The sequence below is a fragment of the Sus scrofa genome, chromosome 3 (assembly GCF_054392235.1).
Source record: "Sus scrofa isolate SSC_HxYL_T2T_F1_AM1 chromosome 3, Sscrofa_HxYL_maternal_Yorkshire_Landrace_v2.0, whole genome shotgun sequence".
In the NCBI taxonomy this organism is placed as follows: Eukaryota; Metazoa; Chordata; class Mammalia; order Artiodactyla; family Suidae; genus Sus; species Sus scrofa.
The window spans coordinates 1,197,613-1,219,168 of NC_139385.1; the positions used below are offsets into that span (position 1 = coordinate 1,197,613).

A 21,556-nucleotide genomic window follows, 5' to 3' on the forward strand; every position below is an offset into this window, starting at 1 on the left:
ACAAGTTACAGAATGAGAGAAAATACTTTCAAATGATGCAAGTGACAACGGCTTAATCTCTAAAATATACAAGCAATTTATACAACTCAATAGCAAAAAAGCCAACAACCCAAATGAAAAATGGGCAAAAGACCTGAATAGACATTTCCCCAAGGAAGACACACATGTGGCCAACAAGCACATGAAAAAATGCTCAACATCCCTGATTATTAGAGAAATGCGAATCAAAACTACCACGAGATACCACCTCACACCAGTCAGAATGGCCATCATTAATAAGTCCACAGATAACAAGTGCTGGAGGGGCTGTGGAGAAAACAGAGCCCTCCTGCACTGTTGGTGGGAATGGAAGCTGGTACAACCACTATGGAGAACAGTATGGAGGTATCTTAGAAATTTATACATAGAACTTCCATATGACCCCGCAATCCCACTCTTGGGCATATATCTGGACAAAAGTTTCCTTAAAAAAGACACACACACCCACATGTTCATTTCAGCACTACTCACAGTAACCAAGACATGGAAACCACCATGGCAGATGATTGGATTAGGAAGATGTGGTATATATACACAATGGAATACTACTCAGCTGTAAAAAAGAATGAAATAATGCCATTCGCGGGAATGTGGATGGAACCAGAGACTCTCATGCTGAGTGAAGTGAGTCAGAAAGAGAAAGACAAATACCATATGATATCACTTACATCTGGAATCTAATATACGGCACAAACGAACCTTTCCACAGAAAAGAAACTCATGGACTTGGAGAATAGACTTGTGGTTGTCGGGGGGAGGGAGAGGGAGTGGGATGGAGGGGGTGCTTGGGGTGAACAGATGCAGACTATTGCCTTTGGAATGGATTAGCCATGAGATTCTGTGTATAGCACTGGGAACTATGTCTGGTCACTTATGATGGAGGCTGATAATGTGAGAAAAGAGAAGGCATACATGTATGTGCAACTGGGTCACCATGCTGTACAGAAGGGAAAAAATACATTGGGAAATAATAAAAAAAATAAAAATAAATCAACTAAAAAAAATGGATTAAAGACCAGGGGTTCCCACTGTGGCACAGTGGGAACAAATCTGACTGGTATCCGGAAAGATTCAAGTTTGTTCCCTGGCCTCGCTCAGTGGGTTGGGGAGCTGGTGTTGCCATGAGCTGTGGTGTAGGTTGCAGATGAGGCTTGGATCCCGAGTTCCTGTTGCTGTGGTGTAGGCTGGCAGCTGTAACTCCGATTCGACCCCTAGCCTGGGAACTTTCGTATGCTGCTAGTGTGGCCCTAAAAAAAAAAAAAAAAAAGCAAAAAAAAAAAAAAACAAAAAAACCCCAAACCAAAAACCAAAATGGATTCAAGACCTGAATGTGAGACCTGAAGCCATAAACATTCTAGAAGGAAACCTAGATACTAAGTGCCATGACATAGGTCTTTGTGATGATTTTTTTTTTTTAAATTTTGGGAGCCACCTAAGTGTCTGCTTATAGAGGAGTGTATTTTTAAAGAACCATCGCATATATGCATACGCACACAATGGAATATTATTCAGCCATCAAAAAGGAAACCTTGCCATTTGCAACAACATGGAAGGACCTTGAAGTCCTTATGCCAAGTGAAGTAAGTCAGACAGAGAAAGACAGACATTGGATGATCCCTCTTATGTGTGGAATCCAAAAAAAGAGGAACAAAGATGAACTCATAGGTACAGAGAACAAATCAGTGGAGGCTGGGAGGGGATTGGGGTCAGGGGCAAAGGTGGTCAAAATGTGTGAACTTCCAGGTACAAAATAAAGAAATTCTGGGGATGCAACGTACAGCCTGGTGGTTGTAGTTAACAGCACTGCGCTGGATATTTGAAAGATGCCAGGAGTTCCCTTTGTGGCTCAGCAGTTAACAAACCCACCTCAGATCCATAAGGATGCGGGTCCCATCCCTGGCCTTGCTCTGTGGGTTAAGGATCTGGCATTGCCTTGAGCTGTGGTGTGGGCCGCAGACACGGCTCGGATCCTGTGTTGCTGTTGCTGTGGTGCAGGCTGGCAGCTGTAGCTCCGACTGGACCCCTAGCCTGGGAACTTCCATATGCTGCGGGGATGGCTCTCAAAAGTTAAAAAAGAAAAACAGAAGAGAAAGTGGCTAAGAGCATAGATCTTAACAGTTCTCATCACAAGAAAAAAACTCCTGTGTGTGGTGATGAATGGTACCTGGATTTATTACACTGATTATTTCACTATACATATATAAACATTGAATCATTATATTGGACACCTGAGGCCAATATAATGCCAGCTATATCTTCATTAAAATACAAAGATTAAAATTTTTTCTCTCTCTCCTTCTGAGCCTCGCTGACATCAAGCCTAGATCTTCCGTTATTGTCACAGGTTCCTAAGACATTTGTTCCTGGTCTGCTTCTCCCTGTTGCTCTGATTGGGCCGTTTTGTAACATGTCTGGTTTCATAATATGTCTTAGTTTTACGGATTTTTTTGTTGTTGTTGTCTCCAAGCTACTTTTCAGCTTTTCCGGTGAGTTTTTCATTTTTGTTCGTGTATTTTTCAGTTCCATCATTTCTGCTTGATTCTTTTTTATATCTTCTTGGTTAGCTGAGATTTTGGTTTGTTTTGTTTTTTTCAGATAACTTAATTTATGATTTTTTTTATCGTTTTTTTTCCTCCACTGCACCGCATAGGGACCCACTTACACACACATGTATACATGATTTTTTCTCCCATTGTCGTGCTAAGTAAGTATCTAGACAGTTCTCGGGGCTACACAGCAGGCTTTCACTGTAAATCGATTTTCTTTTTCGTTTGTTACCAGAGTGCACAAAATCAACTCTTTGTTGAAACGGTGCCTTGTGGTCGCTGCTTTGAAATGCCTGTTGGGGTCCCCGCTGCTGAGTCCCTGTAGTGTCTTGGTGTCGGTTGTCTTAGCTCATCAGCTTACGATTGGGCTGCTTCCTGGGAGGCTGAGTGAGTTTTTACTGTGTTTGATCCTGGGAAGTTTCTGTTTTTGCCCACGAAGAGCAGGGATATTCAGAATCCTTAATGACCAGAACAGAACGGAACTGGCCAACTCCCCAAATTACAGCCCACTCACAGCCACGGATGCCAACCACCAGCCTTCCGCAATGCTTGACCAGCCCCCCCGACCTGGTCCTGAGGCCCGCAGCCTCACCCAGCGCTGACACTGGTCCAGACGGCTCACCCGACGGGTGGTTCAGACCCTTCCACCGCGGGGTCTGAGTCTGTGGCGACCGGACGCCAGCAGGTCAGGTGTCTTCTCATTTACCTTGAAGCTGGACGTGTGAGACTAGGGGATGTGTTGAGTCCGCCTGAGCATCACACACGCCCTCCCGCCTCCGTCGCGGGGCGAGGCCCCACGTTCTCATGCTGAGCGTGCTGGTCCCTCTCCAGCACGGGGACCGCCTTCGTCGCCTGAGCCCATCCTCCTGAAAGGAGTCCTTGGGGTTTACTTCGTGGCCGCACCCACAGCACGTGGAAGCTCCGGGGCCAGGGATTGAACGCGCGCCACAGCAGTGACAGCCCTGGATCCTTCGCTTGCTGTGGCACCCGGGAGCTCTGAAGTGAAGGGGCAGCAGCCACATCTTTAAAGTTTGGTCGGAGGCTTGTGTCCAACCAGGTGGACACAGCATCCGGCCTCTGGGAGCAGGATCCGTGGTCCCACGGGGCCGAGGGTCATGGGATGGAAAGCTCACGTGCCCCACGTGGGTCCCCAGGGGTGCCGAGGTGGTGGGGGCTCCTGCTGGATCCTCCCTGGGTCTCAAACCCGCGTCTTCTATTTCCTGGGAAAACAGCGCTGCAGGGCGGCCACAGTATGAAGGCGGGGGTTGGGGGGGGTCCTTCTCCACCTGGGCGGACCCCGCACTGGCCCAGAAAGGCCACCTGGGACTTGCCCCACGTTCCTGGGTCAGGAGGAGAGGCGGGGGCTGACCTGGGGGCCAGCGGGTCCCTGGAGGCCTCTGCTTCTGTTTGGTCCTCCAGTGAGGGGGTCGCTTCCTAGGCCGAAGTTCCAAGGATGCTCAAGTGGCCGAGCGTTCCCTTGCCCGGGCCTCGTGGCCCTGTCCCCACCAGCTCCGACTTTCTCTAGATGAGGCTGCAGTTAGAGGCTCCTCTGTTCCTGTGCAGGAGCCCCTGCCTGCGTCTCACCAAGGCTGGCCCTGTGGCTCTGGTCCCCAGGCCTGGCAATGACGATGTCACCCTGGCCCCTGCCCTGAGCTCAGTGACACAGCCCAGCGGCTTCCTGTGCACCTGCCCTGCCACCTCTGCAGGGAGAGGCCCAGGGGGCGGCTGCAGCGTCTGGGCGACCAACACTCCACCCGCCACACAGGGGGCCTCTTGTCAGTGGCCCCGTGGGGGGCCAGGGGGGCCACCTACAAGGACTGACAGTTTCAGGTGGGGTTTTGAGAAGCAGGACTTGGCGGGTGGTCAAGGGTGCTCCTGGCAACTGTGGGACAGTGGACAGGTGAGCGGGAAGGGTGTGGGCGGGGGTGGGCTTATTTTGACTTCAAGTTTTGGATGCTTATTCAGCAAAATACATCGATTTTGCACACACACCCCCCGAGACTCTGTTTACAAGAAAACTCACAACAGCCCAAAGGGGAACACCCCCAATGGAGCTCCCTGGTGGCCTAGGGGGTGGAGACTCGGTGTGGTCACAGCCGTGGGCGTGTTTAATCCCTGGCCCGGGAACTTCCCCTTGAAACAGGGGAAGCAAAAAACTAAAACTAAAACCCCATCGCCCAAAACCACATGAAGGGACAAACTATGCTGTCGCCATAGAGCAAAGAGAAGGGGGCTGACGGGGTCCGTGGACAGACACGTGAAGGAACCTGGAACCACCACCTGCCAACCATGCCCGGCTCTGAGGACAGGAGCCTGGTTCTGGGGGACAGGTCGGCTAAACTGTGTCCTGTTGCTACTGGGACACTCATCTGCCCACAGAGCTGCAGCCGTGGGGTGTGCATGCCTCTGGGGGGGCTGTCTGCTCTCCTGGGAAGGTGCCCTCCCCCCAGCCACTCCCACTGGCCGCGAAGGTGGAGGCCACCAGCCGGGAACAGGGGCACCTCGAGAAGCCGGAGGGACTAGGAAACGGACACCGTGGTGGAGCCCAGCCAGGCCTGGCCCGGACTTCTGACCTGACCCGTGGTCACTTGTCACAGCAGCGAGAGAAAACCAGCCCTGAGCTTCAGCTGGATCTGAACCTCGTGTTTGAACAGAGAAAAGGACACCTGGGCAGACGTGAACCAACGGCGACCTCGGGGCGTTTGGGGCCACGGGCCCGCCCAGGATCCGTTCTCGGAGCCACCAGACGATCCGATACAGACCCCGGAGGAGGCCGCCCCCGTGGTGGCCCCAGGGTCTGCCTCGGGCCCCTCCCTCTGCTGCTGACTCCTTGGCGGGCAAGTGTGCCACGGCCCCATCTCAGCTGTCATCGCCCTGCGTCCCAATGTCCCCTTCTGGTAAGGACCCTGGCCGTACGGGTCAGGGCCCGCCCCGGAGCCCTCACCTCGCTCATTCCACCTGCAAAGAGCCTGCTTCTCAATCAGGACGCCTCACAGGCCCTGCGGTTGGCACTCCAGCCTCAGCTGCGGGGACACAGGTAGGTCGTTGCCCACAACGTGTTCATCTCAGCCCGGTGGCAGCGAGTGTTTACAGCTTAGACCAACCAGAGAGTCTTCCTGGGGAGGCGCGCGGTTGGTGGGGCTGCGGCTGTGGCCACGGCCAGCGACGAGAGCAGCAGATGGACTCGAGTCAGCCTGGCATTGATTTCACTCCCCCACAGCCAGCTGCACCTGGCAGCCGCTTCCCAGCACAGTGGCAACTGATGCACCGAGGAGCCAGTGTCCCCAGGAGGGCCGCCTGCTACCCTGAGAGGTCGTGCGAGGGGAGGGGGCTGTGGCTGTGGCTCCCACCCTGCTCTGCCTGCGTGGGGCCAGCCGGCCAGCAGACGGTGGGGTGCGGGGGCCAAGGCGCAGAAGTCCAGCCGGAGCGCGGGATCGGTTTCTGCTCGTCGTCTTTGGTGCAGAGAGGACATCTGGCTGTGTCCTAGACACCTGCCCAGGGTCCCGGCGGATACCCCGGCGGGCCAGTGACCCGGTCGGCCAGACCGCGCGGTTCCCTCTGCTTCTGCACGTGGCGGCCAGACCCGGATCGGCTCCAAAGCCTTTCCCAAGCGGCGGGCTCTGTCCGGCCCACATCAGGACTCGGACTCGGTGCTGGCTCAGGTCTTGGAGACTCTGCCCGGCTCGCGTGGGCCATGCGTGCACGAGCCCAGGACTTCCCTACACCCGCCGGCCCCCTGCCCTCCCCACCTCATCAGGCTTCACCTCTACCCACCCCCCTGCCGGGCCTGACTCGGTGCAGCCGCGTGGAGGGGGGCCCAGCCTGGGCCAACACGCGGCCCTGACTCAGGCCAGGGTTCAAGTTCGACCTCAGACGTCCTCACGCAACTCAGACGTTGCCTCTCATCCTCTTGGGACTTTTTGGTTGTCATCGACGTGAGAGATAAACCGGGGTTGGATAAACAGTTACTCCCCATTTACTGCACAGCTGGGATGCTGGCACCAGAATCCAGGTCACGCATTTTTTTTAATTGGCCACCTTACGGGGCTCTTGTGAGTTCCAGGATCTGTTTCCTTTTTCAGTTAAAACCGCGTGGTACACACACGATAACATCGCCGCGTGTTTGTAATTCACAATTTAGAGCAGAACAAACAGCTGGGGACCTGGTGCCTCTGTGACCAGCCCCTCCTCCCGTCCCCTGGCCACCGCAGGGCACCACGGGGCGAGCGAAATTTGTCCTCGTTGCCGTGGCCTCACTTACGGTTGGACGGCTTATGGATACATCCACAAATACCGTGGTTATTTGATGTAATTTGTAGACAAAAATGGTCTTAACCCATCGATTCTTTCACAACTTGCATTTTTATCCCAGTTTTAAGATTCATCTCTTGAGGTGTGTATTTCACGCACCTTGGCTTCTGGGTTGGGGTCCATCGTATGACTCTGCATGCGTGTGTGTGTGTGTGTATCTCTTTTTTTTTGGTCTTTTTTTTTTTTTTTTTTTTTTTTTTTAAGGGCTGCACCCATGGCATATGGAGGGTCCCAGGCTAGGGGTCGAATCGGAGCTGTCGCTGCCGGCCTGCACCACGGCCACAGCAGCGCTGGATCCTTAACCCACAGAGCGAGGCCAGGGGTGGAACCTGCGTCCTCTGGATGCTCGTCAGAGCCACGAGGGGAGCTCCCGTGCGAACGTGCATTCATGCGCGCTCTCTTCGCGTTCTGCTGCTGGACAGGAAGGTCTTCCTGCTGCTCTGCCCTTGTGAATGGCTGCTCCGTCCTCTCCGCCTCTTGCCAGGATTCCTGGAGCCAGAGCAACAGCGTCTCTCAGCTTCAGACCTGGGAGCGGAACGGCCGGGCCAAAGGCTATGATGTCACCAGCACGGCTGGGAGTTGGCAATGAACTTTCAGAGCAGCCCGTGCAGCCCACGCTCCCTCCGGCGCACTCGCGTCTGCCCACCCGCATCCCTGCCGCCGCGCGGGAGCATCGGGCTTCATGGCTCTGGTCACCGCTGTGTACAAGCTGCACCTGCGAGGTCTTGGCTGGGTCCCCGATGCTGGGATGGGACGTCACCGGCCGGTCCTGCTGTCTCTTCTGTGAAAAAGCTTCTTCATGCCTTTGGCCACTTCTCTGTTGGGTTGGTGTTGCTTTTTTTTTTTTTTTTTTTTTTTTGATTTTAGAAATTCCTCCCTCAGGATGCTAACCCTGTCACTTACGTGTGGGAGCAGGTGTGGCAAACGCCTCCTCCAGGTGTCACCTCTGTTCCCACTTTCTCTGCGTTGCCTCAGCATAGACAGGGGTTCTTGCTGTTGCAGCCGGATGGACCGGCTCACTTCTCGGGGACCCGTGCCTTGGTCCCTGTCAAGTGTGAGGTCTGCATTAAATACCATTCCCGCCCCGTCGCCCCCGCACCGTGGGGAAGCCAGCGGGCCCGCACCATTGGCGGACATCGGCCCACGTCTCCCGCTGATTTGCAGAAGCCCCTGTGCCCCCGGTCAGGCCGATGCGGGGGGTCTCGTGCAGCCCACTCCCTCCTGCCCCTGGGTCCGGGGATGAGGTCTGACCCACAGCCAGCCTCGCCACTGACTCGCAGCCCGGCGGCTCAGCTCCCGTCACCCACACCTGCAAGACCATGTGACTCTGGACCACCCTGGGCTCTCCCGTGCACATTCTAGAATCAGCGTCTCCAGTTCCTACTTGTACGTCCGATGCTCGCCGCATAACGGAGGTTTTCTCTGAAAAGAAATCTTACGTTTCACGTGTCTAGGCATCTGTGTCACGGACGGATGCCACTTCGCCTTTTAAATGATCGTCCTTCACCTACTGTGTTGGGCAACGATTTTTCCCTTTTATCCTGTCACCGTGGAGAAAGGCACAAATGCATCTTCTAAGGGGAAAGCACCTTTCACCACGGGGATAGACCAACTTCGGTGACAACGTGGGATATATTGCTTAATGACGCCAGACGCTTTGCCAAAATTCTTTCCAGGACTTTGTATATATGTTCCCTAGAGACCGAAGTTTCCTTTCTCTCGCCATCTTCATCTGCCTTCGTCTTCCTTGTGAAGCTGTCCTGGTCCTTGCAAAGCCGGGGAGGGATCCCCCCTGCTCTCTCTTCTGGAAGACTTTGAAGCAACAACCGGAATCTCTTGTGCCTTGACTCTTTTGCCAGAACTTGCCCATAAGACAGGCTGAGCCTCGTTTTTATATTATGAGATTTCTGAACTATTGATTCAATTTTGGCTGTTATTCTAGCACAGTTCAGGTGGGAGCTTCTGCATCTATGTCGGTGATTTGTATTTTCCTGGGAACTTGTCTCTTTCATCCGTGGTTTTAAATGTAGCAGCAAAATAGGTTCATAACATTCCCTTATTAACTTCTAAATCTCCCCAGACTCTGCAGTCGTATCTCTTTCCCAAGCCTAATAGTTTTATGGGTGGCTTCCATCTTTTTATTTTACAATTCTGTTTTATTTTTATTTTTTGGCCACACCTACTGCAGCTGCAGCAATGCCAGATCCTTAACCTATTGCACCACAGTGGGAGCTCCGGTTTCCATCTTTTTATTTCTTTCTTTATTTTTATCTTTTCTCGGGCCGCGCCCGTGGCCTATGGAGGTTCCCAGGCGAGGGGTCCAATCGGAGCTACAGCCGCCGGCCTGCACCACAGCCACAGCCACGCGGGGTCCGAGCTGCGTCTGCGACCGACCCCACAGCTCAGGGCAACACCGGTCCTTCACCCACGAAGCCAGGCTGGGGATCCCGCCGGCACCCCAGCAGAAGCTCTGACTGAGCATCTCCAAATTTCCGCTTCAGGGCTTTTCCACTTGCAAATCATTAGAAGTATGGTTTTAAATTTCCGGATGAAGGTTCCCGGGGTTCGTCTCCTTTGTCGTGGTTGATTTCCAGGGCGCTGCTGCCGTATCAGAGACGCTTCTTTCTGCGCTTCCAACCCTCGGTCTGCTGAGACCGGACGTGCGACCTAACGTGTTGCCAACTTTCTCGTGTTCCCTGTGACTTAGAGAGGAAGGGGACTCTCCAGGCATCGCACGCAGCCTCCCACAAACACCCTGTAGATCAGATGCATTCCTGCTCGTGTTCGAATCTTCCAGGTCCTACTGACGTGCACCTGTTTGTTCCGTCCGCTCCTACAAGCTCGCGGCGTGCTGGTGGGTGTGTCACTTATCTCGTCTAGGTCGGCGGTTTGTTTTCTTTATAAACGGAAGTCGCACGAACGGCAGTTCGGCCTCACTCTGGGCTGCGAGGACAGAGCCCCTCAAACGGACCCCACCTCAGAGTCATGATTAACCCCTCTGTCCAAAACGTCCCTCCCCAGGACCGAGTGGCGTCAAGGAAAGGGGTCGACCCCTCCCCGACTCTATCCGCTGCCTGCCCATCGTTTGCAGAAAAGCTTCCGTGACCCAGCCTCCCCGAGCCTCCGAAGACCCGGCTCGCGAGCGAATGATAAGGAAACGGGGAGGCAGCGAGAAGGACTGGCTGCTGGGCTGGGAACCTGGAGCCGACCTCCAGCCCCTGAAAGACGGGGAAGGAGGCTGCCACGCAGTCCAGGGGCCTCTGCCGAAAGCAGACCCCCTGGGTGAGAACGGATGAGCACGAGCACGGAGACCCCAGACCACCTGAAACCTGGAGATGGGCGACACCAGCTTCGGCTTGATGCCAACCCATCCGGGACGGTGCACGAGCCACCCCACAGCCTTCACGGCCTTGGTCTCCCCGGACACTTGGGGACCCCCTTGGGACCAGTCCGTCATCTCCGGGGAGCTCCCCGGTAAAAGCCATGCCGCCTTTCCCACCAACACCTGCCACCTGAGCATTGTCCTTTTGAGCAGCGAGCGGCAGACGTGGGTTTGGTACCGGCCTCAGCGGGTGACGATTGTGTCCAAGCAAACCTTTATCACCCACAGTGGCTCTGCCCCTCACGATGCTTCTTGCGTTTTGATTCGAACCAGCATTTCCCACTTTGCCCTTCGACCTGCCTTTGCGGTGACGTTTGAGGATTGGTTTTATTGATTGGTTTATGTCTGTCCCTGCCCCAGCATGCAGATGCCCTCTCGCCACGGCAGGGACGACGCCAGATCCGTGCCCCACGGAGCCCCCGGGAACGCCTCTTCTCAACAGGCTGTCACCAGATTGTGTGTCGGTCTGTGTTGCTGGCGCAGCCCTGGGTGCTACTTGGAAGGGCGCCCTCACGGGGAGACATTGATTGATTTCTCCCATTTTTATTTCACGTCCCGCTTCCCTCTTTGTCACATTTTTCTGTGGTTTTCCTCTCTTTCCGGTCTTTGAATTCGCAGGGCCTCCCCCACGTCACTCCCTTTCCTAAAATTGCTCCTGGTTTGCCCAGTAAGATGTGCTCTTTCAGTGGCAATTCTTGAAAAGGCGCCTAATTGAACAAAATAGAAAACGAGTCCACACTTCGTCCTTCTCTGAGCCTCTGAAACCTAGAACCTCTTCCAGAACCGCTGAAAGCACGACCCGGGAACAACCACCCCACCAGCCCACACGCTATCACTGCGTCTGTCTGTCTGTCTGTCTTTCATGGCCACGCCCATGGCCTGTGGAATTTCCTGGCCCAGGGATTGAATCCAAGCCACAGCTTCGACCTACGCCGGGTCCACTGTGCCAGGCCAGGGATCGAACCCCGGCCTCCCCAGTGACCTGAGCCGCTGCCGTCAGATTCCCTGTTTTCCTGTCTGTTTCGGCCCCTTCCTGGCACACGGAGTTCCCAGACCGGGGAGCAGATCCACGCTGCTCTCGTCCTCTATGCCGCAGCTGCCACACTACCAGATCCTTAACCCACTGTGCTGGGCGGCACTGAACCTGAATCCCAGTGCTCCCCAGATGCCGCCGATCCCGCTGTACCACAGCGGGAACTCCCGCAGCTGGATTCTTTTTGTGTGTGTGTGTGTGTCATTTCTTTGGGCCGCTCCCGCGGCACATGGAGGTTCCCAGGCTAGGGGTCCAATCGGAGCTGTAGCCGCCGGCCTACGCCAGAGCCACAGCAACGCGGGATCCGAGCCGAGTCTGCAACCTACACCACAACTCACGGCAACGCCGGATCCTTAACCCACTGAGCAAGGGCAGGGACCGAACCCGCAACCTCATGGATCCTAGTCGGATTCGCCAACCACTGCGCCACGACGGGAACTCCCGCACAGCTGGATTCTTAACCCCCTGCCCCACGGCAGGGATGCTCAGATCTTTTTCTTTTTTTTTTTTAAGGGCTGCACCTGTAGCACGTGGAAGTTCCCAGGCTAGGCGTCGAATTGGACCTGCAGCTGCCGGCCTACACGACGGCCACAGCAACGCGGGATCCGTGCCCCACGGAGCAGGGCCGCGGATCGAACTCGCAACCTCCTGGTTCCCAGCTGGGCTTGATCGTTGCTGAGCCTCGGAGGAACTCCCAGGTCCGTCTTTCTAACCCTGCAGCGTGGATGTTGTGGTGTCCTCGGTGGCATCTCCACCCGTGTGACTTGGACGTGTCTGCATCTGTTTCCAGGCGTCTGTACGGATCTGCTATGTTCCCACCGCTTCTCCTCCTGGAGCCGTTTTTCTCTTCATTTTTGAGAGAGTCCCGTGGGCTCTACCCTTTCCTCTCTTCTCCGTAACACTGCCTCTCCCGGGAGCCGGTTTCCTCCTGCTGTCCTTTGCCCCCCTCCCTTCCTGGAGGAGGTCACACCTCGCTTCTGGCCACAGGGAAGCTGAGCTGCCTGTCCTCTGGAGGGGGGTTCAGAGCCCCTGTCGTGGGGACCTGCCGATTCACGGCGATGCATCTGGGAAAGGCTTCCTCCTCCCGCTGCCCCGGCGCATCTGGGCTTCCCGGTTCTGGACGTCGGCGCTGCCATCGGGCCGGGGACATTCTCGGCTGTCCCCTGGGGTGTCTCTGCGGCAGAGATGAGACAGGTGCAGGGCCTGCCCCCCGGGCTGTCCCGCCTCCTGACCTGGGACATCCCGGGGCTCCCCTGGGGCAGCTTCCCGGCCCCGCGTCTTCCTCCAGCTGTGTTTCCCTCTGCTCAGCCTCCGGCGGCGCCGCATCCCGTGTGTTCCCCTCGGGTCTATTTTTAGTTCACCATTTTCTAATTCTCTCTTCAGCTGTGTTTAGTAGTTTCATTTTTCCAATGATTAAAAATTTTTCGTGATTATATTTGTTCTGCTTTATGGTCCTTTTCTCAGTTGTTTTAGTCTCTATTACTGACATGCTTTCATTTTCCTGTGTGGGGTCTTCAAACATATTGAACATGTCTGGGTTTTAATTTATTTTTTTTCTTTTTCCTCCGTGGGGTATGGAGCTCCCGGGCCAGGGGTCACATCCGCGCCACAGCGGCGACCTAAGCCACAGCTGCAGCGGTGCCGAATCCCGAACCCGTTGTGCCCGGTCGGGGATTGAACCTGCGTCCCACTGCTCTCAAGACACTGCTGACTTGGTGGCACCACAGCAGGAACTCCATACATGTCTGTTTTATCTTCTGCTTTTGCTAGATTTTTTTTTTTTGGTCTTTTTGCCTTTTCTAGGGCCGCTCCCACGGCATATGGAGGGTCCCAGGCTAGGGGTCGAATCGGAGTTGTAGCCCCCGGCCTGCACCACAGCCACAGCCACGTGGGATCCAAGCCGCATCTGTGACTTACACCACAGCTCAGGGCAACACCAGATCCTTAACCCACGGAGCAAGGCCAGGGATCGAACTTGCCACCTCATGGTTCCTAGTCGGATTCGTTAACCGCTGCGCCACGACGGGAACACCTGCTTTTGCTAGGTCTTTATGGACCTAGTTCTGTTTGTTATTTGGGGTGATCCCTGCACATTTTGGATTTTAAAATATACTACATGCATTTTATATACAAATGTTTGGCATTGATATGGGAATTCTGAGGCCGGCGTGGGGATGCGTTTCTTCAGAGGGAACCAGCGTTTGCCTCAGGAGGGACCTGGGACGCTCCAGTCCACTTGGAACGGTCCTTGTTACCTCGCCACTGGGGGCGCGTGCAGAGTGTAAATTCAAGTCCTCAACCCCCACCAGGGCTGGCCAACGCCACACATCCCCGGGGCCTTAAAAAACAACGCCCCCAGGGCTGAGCTTGCGACCAAGTCCTCTCCGGCCGGGCGTCGGAGGCGCAGCCCTTCCCGCGGCCGGGCGTCAGGCTGGGGTCCCGGGCCCACCCCCGGCTGCATCAGAGCCGCCTCCAGCCCGCGGAGTGGCCGGTGCCTCCGACGCCGGCTCCCGTTCCATTTCCCGATTCCCAGGACGGCCTCCTGGTCTGCAGGCTCAGCCCCAAACCCCTTCGCTTCACAGGGAGGCCTCCCAGCATCTCAATCAGAACCTCCTGGGGTCGAAGCCGCCTTGGGCGCCTCCTCCGGCACCTCTGATTCGGAGCATCTGCGTTGGGCCCGAGGCGTCTACCTTCTAGCAAGTTCTCGGGTGACGCCGTGCTGCTGGGGTGTGGGGACACCCGCCGTGAATTCACCTGTCACGTCCCCCTGACACACCTGTCAGGAACATGGGTCACTCACCTTCCGTTAGGCTCCCCCCACCGTCAGGAGGATTTGCAAACCTCAGCAGGCATCCGCGTCATCTGATGGATGGCGTGTCTGTTTCATTCGGTTGCACTCGGGGCACATGGGCGTTCCCGAGCCAGGGAGCGAATCCGAGCTGCAGCTGTGGCAATGCTGGGTCCTTAACCTGCTGCGCCACAGCGGGAACTCCCAGATGGCTGATTAAAACGCACATTCAACCTGCCCTCAGTGTGTTAATATTGGTTTCCCCAGAGTCAGCTTTATTTAATTAATTAATTTATTTAAATTTGTCTTCTTCTTTTTCTTTTGTTTCTCTTTTTAGGGCTGCACTCGCAGCATAGGGAGCTTCCCAGGCTAGGGATATAATCGAAGCTACAGCTGCTGGCCGACACCACAGCCACAGCAACATCAGATCCGAGCCTCGTCTGCGACCTACCCCACAGCTCATGGCAACGCCGGGTCCTTCACCCACCGGGCGAGGCCAGGGATCGAACCTGCGACCTCGTGGACACTAGTGAGATTGGCTTCTGCTGAGCCACGACGGAACCCTCTTCCCCCTTACAGAACTGAAGCCCAGTTTGTGATTTCCTCTTGGACTCAGGACTTGCAAAGGCCTAAGTGAGTGATAAAATGCTTATCAGTCAAAAGTTACCCCGCGGGGCAGCTTGAGACCATCATCCAGGTACAAATCCCGTTTCTGTTGCCTCCCCATCTATCGTCAGTCTTTCTAGATGTCACACTCGCTGCGTGAATGAGAGATGGTGAAATTCTAACGTCCCAACAGTCCCAGGGCCCAGATTTTCTCTGACATCTCTCATTTTCTCCCTCCTCCGTCGGGTCCTGGTAGCTCCCCGGCTTTCTGCCCCGAGGGAGCGTCCGGCAGGACACGGGGAAGAAGGTCGGGGGGAGAGGGGGCCCCAGCAGGGCGCCAGGCCCCAGCAGCCGCTCCACGTCGGCCGCGTCTGTGTGCCCCCCCCCCACGTCGGCCCCATCTCACCTGAACTTCTTGCCACCCGCCCAGGGAGACACCACGTGTCCCAGCCTGGCTCCAGCTGGTCTGCGGCCCAGAGGGTTGCCCACCTCCCCAGGGGCCATGGGCCAGCACTCATGCAGGGAATCCACACACTTTGCCACCATCGAGGGCGAAGCCCCCTTCCTTGGGGAGCCCCGAGCCCCCTTCCACGTCTGGGCTCCCCGGAGCCCAGGGGCCCTTGGGAGGTCTCTTCCCATCGTTACAGAGTCTGCCCTGAGCCAGCTTGAGAATTCCTCCGGCTTCCATTACAAACATGTGGCTCCTGTTTGATAGGATGCATATAAAACTCGAAAAACAGGTAAACCCAAGCCAGCAGCAGGAAGCAGACTATTTTTTACAAAGGAGCAGAAATGAGGGAAAGTGAAAAGAGAAGCACAACAGAGAAAAATCAATGAAACCCAAACCTGGCTCTTGGAAAAAGGCAATAAAATGAAAAGCTCGTCAGCCGGTGAAGGAGGAGGGGCCGGAGGAGACGTTACCAACATCCTGAGTGGAGAAGGGACACTGCTGTAGCCTCTACGGAACCCAAACACTGCGGACAAGTCTGTCCTTGTAAATTCTGTATCTTAGAGCATATTCCCCGAAAAGTGCAAAACACCAAAGCGCATTCAAGGAAAAAATATACTGGGAGGTCCAATGTCCATTAACAAAATGAAATTCAAACTCAAAGACATGGCAAAGATAAAACGCCAGGCCTGGAGGGTTCCCTGGTCCTTCCACCTGGTATTTATGGGTGCAGCAGCCCCGGGTCCACGGTCCACTCACTTTCAGGAGCAAAAAGAGGAGGACTCGTACCAGTCAGATTAGAAGACGCTGTTACTCTGTTTTTTTGTGTTTTTTTTTTTTTTTTGGTCTTTTGTCTTTTTAGGGCCGCACTCACGGTACATGGAGGTTCCCAGGCTAGGGGTCCAATCGGAGCTGCAGCCGCCGGCCTGCACCACAGCCACAGCCACGCGGGATCTGAGCCTCGTCTTTGACCTGCACCACAGCTCACAGCAACGCCAGATCCTTAACCCACTGAGTGAGGCCAGGGATCGAACCCGCAACCTCATGGTTCCTCGTCGGATTTGTTAACCCCTGAGCCACGACGGGAATTCTGACACTGCTACTCGGAAAACAAAACCAAAGACACGCCAAAAAGCTTTGGAATATGCCTCATTAACACAGACTCAAAAATCCCTTTGAGAAAAAAATTGCAATTGCAAATTGAATGCAGCAGCGTCTAAAAAGGACAGTCTATCATGACCAAGTGGGGCTTATCTCGGGAGTGAAAAGTTGGTTCAGCACCTTAAAAAAAAGAAAAAATCAGTGTATTTCACCCCATCACCAGAGTCGAGGAGAAAAGCCATGCGATCGCCTCATCTCGCAGCGCGGCACCTTTCACAGGAAAAGCTCCGCGAGGGCTAAATGGGATAATACTTTCTTAAGCCAAACGAGGCGTGCGAAATGACCCCCAGGTCATGTGGTGACAGTGGTGCGAGGTCGAGCAGGTGCCCCTTGTAAGACAAAGGACAGAAAAACAACGATAAAGACGCAGACCTCAGGAAGCCACCTGTCTGTATCTGGAGATCTGAGCGCGAGCGTGGTTCATCGAAATTGATTTACCAACTACTCGATTTAATAACTTCAGCCAAGTTCACTGATGCCTTATTTCCAGACTTAATAGGAAGCTGCGGTAATGAAGAGGGTGTGGAATTAGTGATCCAGGGAACAGGGCTGAGCCTGGAAAGAGCCCCCCCGCCTCCTCCCCCACGGGCGGGGCCCCTGAGTCACGGCCGGGACAACCGCCAGCCAGCCCGCAAAGGCTGGGCTTCTCGACCACGGTTCCAGACCAGCCGGATGCTCCTGAGAAGGCAGGAACCCCTCACAGCACACCTGACACTAACGGGCGGCGGGGCCTGTCTCCAAACACGAAAGCTGAGCTGTCAGGTTTCTAGAACATCCTTGCGTCTGGGTGAGCAAAGCTGTCTGCAGGGAAGCACAAGGCCCAAGCCTGAGAGCGCGAGCCGCGCGGTCAGACACGGGCAAACTCGTGCTCGTCGGGACAAAAACCCGCAGGCAAGCCCGCAACCCGGGCCCCGAGCTCTGTCACACGTGCGTCTGCCCCAGGCCGTACCCGGGATAGAGAAAGGGTGCCCAGGTCACTGAGGCGAAGGCAAAGCGCCCCATTTAGAAACGGGCAGAAAGGCAACACCTGGGCAGAAAGGCAACGCTTGGGCAGAAAGGCTTGGAAGGAGCCTGGAGTCGCCCGGCTGCCCGACGGTCCAAGGCAAAACCACCTGCAACCAACACGGCTTCTCAGACCCATCACCAGGGGAGCCCACCGGACACCCCCAACCCGAAAGGGGGACAGGCCGCGACACAGACACATCCCCACTTACCGCAGCTCCGGGACGCCTGGCGGGCAGGGAGCCATCAAGACGGAGGCGACTCCGGACCGTCCCCAGGCCCAGCCGGGCTTGACCTCCGCGAGCTCCCGCAGCTCCCGCAGCCCGTCGCGTGGAGCGCTGGGCGGGAACCGCTTCCTGTGGGGGAGGGAGGGACGTGGCCGGAATCCTTAACTAGACTCAGGCCAGGGGAAACTAGTTAACCTGAGCCTAACCAGAGCCACCTGACCCGGGGAGAACTGGGCGAGTGATTTAAAGAGACACAGGAATCAAAGAGGCCACCGCAGGGTCCGCACGGCGCCGAGGAGGCGGTGACCTCCGCGCTTAGGAAAACCCAGTGAGACCTGCGGAGCCAGCGCTGGTGGGGACAGTAACCTGAGGATGACACCCAGGGTCACTGGCACCTGGAGGGACCAGAGACCCGCTGTCCACAGGGGAACAGGGGCCCAGCCACTTTGAACGCTGTTGGTTGGCATCAGCTGCAGCGGGTCTGGGTGCCCTTGACTCGCGTGTCTGTCCCCCGCGTCCCCCCTAGAAACACACACTCGTCTCCAAAAGTCGCGAGCAAGAACGCCCGCCGCCCTCTTCCCGAAGCCCAGCCCCACCCTAGGGCCCCCCATCACGGACGGGGGGTGGGGTCAAGTCATGAGCCGCCCACCCCGTCGTTCACGTAGTGACCACAGGGGGACAGGAGCTCCTCGTGCCCACGACGCGGTGACGGGCGCGCTAATCCGCCCCGGACCTCACCTGGCCGCGTGTGCACCTCGCGCTCGTGCGGCGTGATGTGTCGGGTGTACCCCAGCCAAGCGGGCGAGACCGGGAGAGCTGCTGCCTCTCGGGGCGGAGGTGGAGGCTGCCTTAGAAGGGACGGAGAGAAGCTTCCGGAACAATGGCCGAGCTCTGTAGTCCTGAGGGGGTTGGGTCCACAAGCGTGTGCCCTGGTCTCTTCGGAGGTGTAGGTTCATTTGTAAACTTTACTTACGGAGAAGGCAAGTGTGGACACAGAGGGACGTCTGCTCCCACGGGGGAGGCCGCGCCGTCTGGGGAGAAGGGTGTCGACACCTGCCATGGGCCCCGGACGCCCCGAGCACGAAGCCGGCTGATGGAATGACACACGTTTGAGACCAAACAGAGTAAGGCGTCGATGGCAGGGTGGAGGCGATGCCTGCAGGTGTTTACTGTGAAAGTCTCTCGTCTCCGCAGTAAAAAGCCGGGCAGAGGGACCCGCGTGTGGCAACGTGGTGGGCGGTGCCACAGACGCGACGCTGGGGGGAAGACGTCAGGCCCCCAAGGACACGCGCTGTCGGATTGTGTTTCCGTCAAATCCGGAAACGGGCCGGTCCTCTCCAGCGGGGGGTGGGGACCACCGCACGGAGGGGCGGGGGCGTGATGGTTTCCGGTGTTTCGGAAGCGTTTCGTGTTGAGTGTTGGAAACCGGAGAATGCACTGGGCGGCGCCCTAGGACGTGTGCGTCTTTACTCCGCGTGTTAGGTTTCGGTACGAATGTATCTTCTAAAAACTCCTGGGGAACCAGGGCTGGAGGGAGCTTCCTCGCCCTGAAGAGGCTCTGCCGGCAATGCGCTCCCCACTCGGGATCGGGAGGCGGCGGGAGGGCTCGCTTTTTAGGAAACCACCGTCAAGGTCATTGCGGGCACGGAGAAGCCCCCTCAGGTCCCCCCCCGGGCCCCGCCTGTGCCGTGCGTGCCCTTCAGACACTCGGACCGTTTGGCATCCATCCTGGGACAGACGCGGTGACCGAGGAAACGGGACAAAGCCCAGCAGCGGAGCGACGGGTTCAGGGACCCCTGATTGATGACGGCGCGGGCGGCGGGAGACCGCGTGGGAGGAGGAGCCCATTTAACAAATGCTGCCGAGACAATTAGTTGTTCATGTGGAAAAAATGAAATTGGATTTCTGTCTCACGCCATAAATAAAAATCACTTGCAGGAGACAGGGTGGGGATTATCTCGGCGACCCCGCGGGGGCGGGAAGATTTGCGTAAACCAGACGCCAAAGCGCCGGCCATGAAAGGAGAGATGGATAAATGGAAGCACGTTGACATCGAGAACTTTGTTTATCGAAAAGTAGCACAAAGAGGGTGCAAACGCAAAGTGCCAAGTGGGGGGAGATGCTTCCGTGTGCAAACCAGCAAAGAGAGGGCGTCGGATACAATCTCACCAGCGCAAGAGCCACGACCCCTAGACGAACCGGTAGTAGGTGCAACAAGCGTCTCTCGAATGCTCACTCCCAGTGACTCGAGGAAATGCCTGCGAAGCCTGCGGCCGTCGCGGGTCTACGGCTTGCTGGTGGACACGCACATCGCTCCAGGCACTTTGGAAAATAATGAGGCTTCGTCTTGCAAAGCTGGGTGTTTGCAGACGCCCTGACCCCATGGCTCCCCTTCTCATTAAATTCTAAAGACATGTTTGCTCAGGAGCCCAAGAAAACGCACAGGGACCATCTGAGCACGTTGTTGCTTTTTGTAGCAAAACGCTGGAACAGGTCCAAAGGGCGTGTGGCCAGGGGATGGAAAAATGCATCTTGATGTGTTGAGGCCACAGAATCTCACACGGGCGACGCAGGTACCCATCAGACACACTGCGTGGAGGGGGGGCGGGATGGGCAGATGACGCAGGAAGCACAAGAGCAAGCGGAAGGAAGCCTCGTGCCGCGTGGCGTTGGGTGACAGCGGCGGGCAGAGTGAGCCCTGATGAGCAGGCGGCTCGGGTGCGGGCAGCAGGGCCGGCGGCCTCCCGGCACCCCCGAGACTGCTGCGGGAGGGGCTGGGCCCCGCCGTGCACACCGATGACACGTTCCACAGACCACACGGCCAAATCGATGAAGCGCCCACGCGGACGCTTTCACAGGCGCCGGCATCACGGGTCTGCTCACGTTCGGAGGGAGGACGAATGCCTCCCTCGGCTCGGTGGACGGGCCTGCAGATACCCAGACACGGCGCTGCTGGCACCGACCTCGCCCCCCGCCGCTGGAGCCGGAGCCCCGTGGGCTCTCCGTTTGGCCCACAGGACGGGTCTTTACGGGGGGCCCGTTTCCTGAGCACCCAGGACCGGGCAGGTGTTCGTTTTGCTTTAACCCATGAAACGCAACTTCCTGGAACGTGAAATCCTAGCTCATAACCGTCCTTCCATCAAACCCTGTGATTTGTCTGCTGCCACTGGGCGTCGGTTTTGGGGGGAGCTCAGTCTCACTCCGGGATCCTCCGTGGGGATCTGCCTCCCACCCCGATGCTGTAGAAAGTCACGCTTGCCGGTCTCCTTTAGTTGGGGAAGTGTCCCCACCGTGGCCGGGACGTCCCCTCTCCCAGGAGCGCTGCCCAGGCCCATCCTCCTGCGGGGTCTCTGTCTGCTTGTCTGTCTGTCTGTCGGGCCTCTCCCCTGCCCAAGGGGCTCTGCCCGGGGGCCTGAATCTCGCTGCTCGCTGTGTGTCGACTAATTCCCTAATCCGATGACTCTATCAAGCATATTTCCCTAAATGTTTAAACACTCCGACAATTAATGAATTCTAACTAAAAAAAATTAACCAATAACATGTCCCAGATATTCAGATATTGATCATAAACTTTAATCAGCTGCTTCTAAGCGTTCAATTAAAACCACACGCCAAATACATCAGACTTGCTTAAATGGCTTCAAACGCCTCAGGACCAGGTAGAACCCACGGCTGCGGCTGAACGGCCCCCGTCAGGCTGAAGCCTTCGCCCCCACTGGGACTGTATCTGGGTGACAGGCCTTCAGGAGGCTGTTGAAGTGACACAGGTCACAAAGGTGCCACTGGAGCCAGCAGGACTGTGGCCTTACGAGCAGGGAACAGACCCCGAGCTCGCCCGCTCTCGGCTGGGCTGCGAGGACGCGGGGCAGGCAGCCCTCGGGGGGAGCCAACCCTGCCGACACCCTGCGCTGGTTCTCGAAGCTCCGGAGCTGTGGTTTAGGCTCGGCTGAGGTTTGGCTATGGCAGCCGAGCGGAGGCAGCAACGCATCATCAAAGGGATGCTGAGACGGGGC

The 21,556-nt window shown here is 56.4% G+C and overlaps 1 long non-coding RNA gene across 1 annotated transcript in view; it reads right to left on the minus strand.

Annotated features, from left to right (window-relative positions):
* The window catches only part of LOC110259831 (uncharacterized), a 51,505-nt gene extending 30,343 nt beyond the window's left edge, over nt 1-21,162 (minus strand). The window contains exons 1-2 of the long non-coding RNA XR_014840031.1: nt 18,282-21,162; nt 17,529-17,672 (exon numbers count right to left, since the gene is read on the minus strand). This is a non-coding gene — a long non-coding RNA (uncharacterized LOC110259831). The remainder of the gene's footprint in view (nt 1-17,528; nt 17,673-18,281) is intronic.
* Nucleotides 21,163-21,556: the final 394 nt, after the last annotated feature.